Below are 7,108 nucleotides of genomic sequence, written 5' to 3'. Positions count from 1 at the left end.
TGGCGGTGGGACAGGCGAGATGGAGGCACAGTGAGAAGGTTAGCACCAGAGGAGCGGAGTGTGAAGGCTGGGATGAAGAAGGAGAGAAGAGAGGTGAGATAGGAGGGGGCAAGGTGATGGAGAGCTTTGAAGCCAATAGTGAGGAGTTTTTGCCTCATGAAAAGGTTGATAGAAAACCACTGGTGATTTTTGAGGATGGGGGTGACATGCCCAGAACGTTTATGCAGAAAGATAATCCGGGCAGCAGACTGAAGTATAGACTCAAGTGGGGAGACAGGAGGTTGGGAGGTCAGAAAGGAGAAAGATGCAGTAATCCAGTCGGGATAAGATGAGTGACTGTACAACCTGGTAGCGGTTTGGATGGAGAGGAACAGGAGGATCTTGGCGATGTTGTGAAGGTGATGGTCACCAGCAGCCTTTGGTGATGGTTGGGATGTGTGGGGTGAATTAGAGAGCGGAGTCAAGAACGACACCAAGGTTGCAGGATTGTGAAACGGGAAGGAGAGTTGTGCCATCCACAGTGACGGGAAAGTTCGGGAAAGGACAGGGTTTGGGAGGGAAGGTAAGAAGCTCTGTCTTGGACACGTTGAGTTGTAGGTGGTGGGAGGACATACAAGTAGGGATGTCCTGAGGGCAGGAGGAGATGCGAGCCTGGAGGGAGGGAGAGAGGACAGATTTGGGTATCAGACATATAGAGATGATAGTTGAAGCCATGGGAGCGAATGAGCTCACCAAGGGAGTGTGCAGTGCTTTGCACATAGTAAGCGCTCAACAAATGATTGAATGAATGTTTGTCGTTATACTGTACTCTTCCAAGCGTTTAGTACAGTACTTCATTCATTCATTCATTCCATCGTATTTATTGACCACTTACTCCATATTCCTGGGTGCTTCTGTGGAAGGGAACGTAGTGGTCTTTTCACTTCACTCCCAAATCATGACACCAAGTTTCCCCAGAGCACTTGATGATTTAGCAGGAATTTTATGGCAGTGGAGTATTTGCATTTGGGGTAGGGCACAAGACCCCGCTGCTCCCTGAAAGAGGAAGATCAATCTGCCTCCGGCCTCAAGGAATACAGGGTGACAGAAGGGGAGAGAGGGCATTAGCAATCCTTTGAGTTGCATTCGTTCACTTTCAATGGTAATTAGCAAGCACTTTAGTGCAGGTGCGGGGAAGACGGCATGGTTTTCCTTAAGGAGCTGTCAGTGCAGCCACTGACCTCCCTCCCCACCCCCATACTTTATTCACACTAAAGCTTTGAGGTTCTGCCTTATGCTTAAGAAATGGGATAGAACCCCTCGGCCAAAGTGGAAACGGCAGCAGAATATCCTGTAAACTCCTCGGGAGCTGGGAACGTGTCTACCAACTTGCGGACTATGCTCTCTGGAGAGGTCACCAGCACCTGCAATTCAACCTGCCCAAAACCGATTGATTTTCCCTTTAATAACACCACTTTTCACCCTGTCTCTGAAGCCTGCAACCTCGGTGTCATTCCTTCGTTCAATCGAGCATTCACTGCGTGCCAAGCACTGTACTGAGCGCTTGGGAGACATTTTCTTGTAGCCCTCACATCTAATCAACTGCCGAATCATCCCACTAGACTGCTCTATGACTTTCCTCCCTCGTCTCCCAACTTCTGGCACCTCCCCATTCAAGTCTCTATTAGCAGCGTGGCTCAGTGGAAAGGGCCCGGGCTTGGGAATCAGAGGTCAGGGGTTCGAATCCCGACTCTGCCACGTGTCAGCTGGGTGACTGTGGGCACGTCACTTCACTTCTCTGGGCCTCAGTGACCTCATCTGGAAAATGGGGATGAAGACTGTGAGCCTCACGTGGGGCAACCTGATTACCCTGTATGCTCTGCAGTGCTCTGCACATAGTAAGCGCTTAACAAATACCAAGATTATTATTATCATTACATACTGTAGGCCAGATTGGCTTCCTAAAACGGCACTCGGCGCACCTCTTTCCACTCCACAAAAAAACCTTCAGTGGTCGCATGGCCCTGATGTTCTGTCCACTTACTTAAGCTGCGTAAATTCCGTTTCTGCTTTCTCTCCGCCTCTGCTAGGCTTGGCCTCTTTCCTAACCCCGGCCTCCTGCCCCCCGCAGTCCGGCCGGCATGGAGGAGGGCGCGGGAGCCGTCGAGGCTCAGTGGGGCCCAGTGGAGGAGGAGAAGGAGAAGGAGAAGAAGAAGAAGGAGGAGAAGGAGAAGGAGAAGAAGGAGAAGGAGAAGAAGAAGGAGGAGGAGGAGGAGGAGAAGGAGGAGGAGAAGGAGGAGGAGAAGGAAAAGGAGAAGGAGGAGGAGGAGGTGTCCCCCCGTGGCCCGGGTCCCAGGCCGGGGTCGCCGCCCGCGGGCCTCGCCGGCCTCTGCCAACGCTTCGGGTGCACGTGCTACCCCTGAGGGACGCGGGGGTCTGGGGCTGGGGCAGGGGGTGGGGCAGGACTGGGACTAGGAAGGCTGGTGGGGAGGGGGCAGGGGATGGAGGTGGGACTAGGAAGGCTGGTGGGGGATGGGGCAGGACTAGGGCTGGGGCAGGGGGGGGGAAAGGGCTAGGGCTGGGGCTAGGAAGGCTGGTGGGGCAGGGGCTGGGGCAGGAGTAGGGCTGGGGCAGGGGGTGGGACAGGGATGGGGCTGGGGCAGGGGGTGGGGCAGGGATGGGGCTGGGGCAGGGGGTGGGGCAGGGCTGGGGCAGGAGTAGGGGTGGGGCAGGGGTGGGGCAGGAGTAAGGCTGGGGCAGGGGGTGGAGCAGGAGTAGGGTGGAGTAGAGCGTGGAACAGGGGTGGGCAGGGGCAGGAGTAGGGCTAGGAAGGCTGGTGGGGCTGGGGGTGGGGCCTGGGGGTCTGTTGGAGCTGGGGCCGGGGGTGGGTGAGGTGGTGTATGGGGGTGGGCAGCAGCACGCTCTTTCCTTCCCCTTCCCCTGTAGGGTCCCCAGCACGCTGGTGCCCATCCTGCAGGAGGCGGGGGTCGACCGACCCCCCGAACGACCCCCCAATCGACCCCCAGACCGAGTCCAGAGGCACCGGCTCTACCGCGCTCTCCGCCGGACTCTGGTGAGGAGGGCCGGGCCGGGGATCCGGGGGGCCGGGGGCGGGCTGGGGGGTCCGGGGGGTCCCGGGGGTCCGAGGTGACCCTTCTGGGGCCCCCTTGCACAGTGGGCCGCCGGGCTGGGACGGCAGCGGACCCCCTTCCCCACCTACGTCTACCCCACCGAGCTCAAGCGCCTCGTGCGACACCTCTTCCCGCGGGACATCTGCGACCGCCCCGACCCCACCCACCCACGGGTAATAATAATTACTACTACTAATAATAACGTTGGCATTTGTTCAGCTTCTACCCTTGCCAAGCACTGTTCTAAGCACTGGGGGAGTCTACAATAATAATAACGTTGGTATCTGTTAAGCGCTTACTGTGTGCCAAGGACCGTTCTAAGCACTGGGGGAGATACAGTGTGATCAGGTTGGCCCACTTCGGGCTCGCAGTCTTCATCCCCATTTGACAGATGAGGTCACTGAAGCACAGAGAAGGGAAGTGACTCACTCAAGGTCACACAGCCGACAGGCGGCAGAGCTGGGATTTGAACCCACGATGACTTACTAGTTACTAATTACTACTTACTAGTATTAGTATTGTGCCTACTTGTTTTGCTGTCTCTCCCTTTTAATAATAATGTTGGTATTTGTTAAGTACTTACTATGTGAGGAGCACTGTTCTAAGCGCTGGGGGAGACACAGGGGAATCAGGTTGTCCCACGTGGGGCTCACGGTCTTAATCCCCATTTTTCCAGATGAGGGAACTGAGGCCCAGAGAAGTGACGTGACTTGCCCACAGTCACACAGCTGCCAAGTGGCAGAGTCGGGATTCGAACCCATGACCTCTGATTCCAAAGCCCGGGCTCTTTCCACTGAGCCACGCTGTTTAGACTGGGAGCCCGTCGCTGGGCAAGGATCGTCTCTCTCTGTTGCCCAATTGTACTTTCCAAGCGCTTAGTGCAGTGCTCTGCACATAGTAAGTGCTCAATAAATACCATTGAAGGAATGAATTATTGCATTTGTTAAGCGCTTACTAGGGGCCAGGCACTGTACTGAGCGCTGGGGTGGATACAAGCACATAGGGTTGGACACAGTCCCTGTCCCACATGGGGCTCACAGTCTCCATCCCCCTTTTACAGATGAGGTCGCCGAGGCCCAGCGAAGTCAAGAGATTTGCCCGAGGACATAGAGAGGACAAGTGGTAGGGCCAGGATTAGAACCCATTACCTTCTGACTCCCAGGCCCGTGCTCTATTCAGTTTGCCACGCTGCTTCTCGAGTCAGAGGACGTGGGTTCTAATGCCCGGCTCCGCTGCTTCTCTGCTGTGTTGCCTTGAGCAAGTCAGTTCAATTCTCTGGGCCTCAGTTACCTCCTCTGGAAAATGGGGATTAAGACTTTGAGCCCCGCCTGGGATGACCTGATTACCTTGTATTTACCCCAGCGCTTAGAATGGTGCTTGGCATGTAGTAAGAACTTCACAAATGCTATAATTATTACCATGCTCTGCACACAGTAAACACTCCATTAATACCATTGATGGTGAAGGGGAGGATGAAAGAAGGGACAGGTGGTTTTTGAGTTGAAGTAGCACCAGGCTGGGTGAGAAAATGAAATGGAAGAACCCTGAGATTTAAAGTCATTTCTAAGGGACACAGTGGGGCTCTTTGTCACCACGGTAAACTGTGGGGTAGACCATCAGGGAAAAATGACTCAGAAAGGGAAAAAGGAGAGGAAAAGGGGGGAGGGGGGTAAAGAAAGCAACGGAAGCAGAAACTGAAATGAGCATCCAGAGAAGTTGCAGAACCTAAAAGTCACCAGTGCCAGTGGGTTTCACATCAGTCCTCCTCTCTCTCCCTCTCCTATGCCACCCCTTCTCCCTATCTTAATAATAATGTTATTTGTTTTGGTATTTGTTGTACTGATTTGTATTTGTTAAGCGCTTACTATGTGCAGAGCACTGTTCTAAGCGCTGGGGTAGATACAGGGTTATCAGGTTGTCCCACGTGAGGCTCACAGTCTTAATCCCCATTTTATAGATGAGGGAACTGAGGCACAGAGAAGTGAAGAGACTCGCCCACAATCACACAGCTGACAAGTGGCAGAGCTATGATTCGAACCCATGACCTCTGACTCCCAAGCCTGGGCTCTTTCCACTGAGCCATGGTGCTTCCTGCTTTTCCCTACCTTTCGCCCCTGACTGGCCTCCCAGTTTTGCAATTCCCAGAATGTGGCAATCACAAGCTGTAATAAGCCGGTGGCAGCAAGGGTGGCTGTTTAAAGGTGATGGATGATGATCTTGGAGGTTCCAATAGAGAACAGACCCGAGTCCCAAGAATTCAGGAACAAGAATCTGCAGAAAGGAATTAATTATAGTGATAATTTTCAGAGCGGCCCTAGTTGCATTCCCTTATCTCAGTCTCTAGTTTTTCTGCTGGGGGGCAAAGTGCAGTAAGCTAGTAGGCAAACAGGTGTGCAGCCCTGGAAAATTGCTTGCAAAGCGATTTTTTTGGGGTGGGGGGCGGGGAGTGGGGGTTATCTGCACATTCATAGTTGAAGTGACGGCAGATTAGCGTCAAAACCCAGGAGGTGGTTAGCTTGGTAAGGGGTCTTTACACTAGCCAGCCATTTTGCCAAAAGCCTACTGGGCCCAGCCACCTCACCAAATACCATCGATGATTTTGGGGGGGGTCAGAATCATTCACCACAATTGGCATAATCCCAGTAGGCATCCCCCTATTTGCAGGGTGGGGATTAGAACCCAGATCCCCTGATTCTGTCCCATGTGTTCTTTTTCTTGATGAAGAGCAAGAGTATAAAAAGTGAGTTAAAAGAATAGACAAGACAGGGACAGTGGGGAAAAAGAAAAAAGGGGATGAAAAAACTGCAAACTGGGGAGCACAAAGGGTGAAGGGGATTGGGCTCAGTTTAAGGAACTCAAACTAAGAGATCATTTTCTTCACACTTTATCCTAAAGTAACTTGCCCAGGCTTTCTGATAGATAATTGTCTTTGACTATTAGGTCCCCCCTACCCTGACACATAATCATACATATATCTTCGAAGGAAGGGTTTCAAGTCTGTTTTGGGGGAGGGGGCCCTCATAAGACCCGGTTTTCCTCCCAATGTGTCATTGTCACAGACTCCTAGACTAAGACAGAGAGTAGGTGCCATCTGTTTCAAGGCAGTGTGGGCTTCTTTGAGTGTTTATAATAATGCCCTGCCACACACACCCCAGACACCCCAACGGGATATCAGACTCATCTTCCACACACTGCAATTTCAGCCTATGTCCTCTTAGGTTTGGAATTCGCAGCAGTGGAGAGCCTCTGGAACCAGATAACCGAAAGCCAGAAGGAAATAAAAGCCCTAGAAAGTATTTCCACTCTGCCATTTAAGGAGAACTTACTGGAACAGGGCTTGGAACAGTATATAAGGGTCCAGTGGCTCCAACATTCAGGTCTGGGATTTTGTGCCTCCATTTTAAGGTTGTGCATGTGACACTGGAAGATCTTCACCTTCTGGGAAATCGAAAAGCATAACCAAGGCCTGGCTCTTTGCCCGTCTCTGGCCCGTTCCTGCCAGGACCTGACCTTCCCCCCGGAGAACCAGCTGAAGCCATCTTGCTGAAGGACTTCCTGTTTCCACAGAAACTTGACTCTGTAGACCGATGCTCGTCCATGTTTCCACTTGATTAAAACCGAAGTTGAAAGTAAGTTTCATTGTTGTGTGTTGCAATTTTCGCAGACCCAAGCCTGACCCAAATCTCTATGGTGTAGTGGATAGAGCACCGGCCTGTCAGGCCATGGGTTCTAATTACGCTCCACCACGAGTCTGTGTGACCTTGGGCAAGTCCTTATCTGGGTCTCGGTTCCCTCATCTGTAAAATGAGGATTGAGACTGAGCCCTACGTGGGACAGGGACTGTGTCCAACCTGACCGGCTTGTGTCCACCTCAGCACTTAATACAGTACCTAACACATAGTAAGCGCGTAATACCATAAGCATTATTATTATCCATTGTGCTGCACCTTGCCCTTTATTCTGTACTGTTTCAGCCCAAGTGGCTGTCCACACAGCAA

The 7,108-nt window shown here is 52.5% G+C and overlaps 1 long non-coding RNA gene across 2 annotated transcripts; it reads left to right on the top strand.

Annotated features, from left to right (window-relative positions):
• The first annotated feature begins 2,289 nt into the window (after nucleotides 1-2,289).
• On the top strand, nucleotides 2,290-6,743 carry LOC114811322. 2 transcript variants are annotated; one of them, XR_003759004.2, is made up of 3 exons: nucleotides 2,290-2,383; nucleotides 2,926-3,052; nucleotides 6,516-6,743. It is a non-coding gene; the product is annotated as an uncharacterized LOC114811322 (long non-coding RNA). The 2 variants fall into 2 exon arrangements; XR_003759005.2 differs by lacking the exon at nucleotides 6,516-6,743 and adding an exon at nucleotides 3,155-3,272.
• The last annotated feature ends 365 nt before the right edge of the window (nucleotides 6,744-7,108 follow it).

Source organism: Ornithorhynchus anatinus, chromosome 4, assembly GCF_004115215.2.
Source record: "Ornithorhynchus anatinus isolate Pmale09 chromosome 4, mOrnAna1.pri.v4, whole genome shotgun sequence".
Classification (NCBI taxonomy): domain Eukaryota; kingdom Metazoa; phylum Chordata; class Mammalia; order Monotremata; family Ornithorhynchidae; genus Ornithorhynchus; species Ornithorhynchus anatinus.
This window is presented reverse-complemented; position numbering and strand designations above follow the sequence as displayed.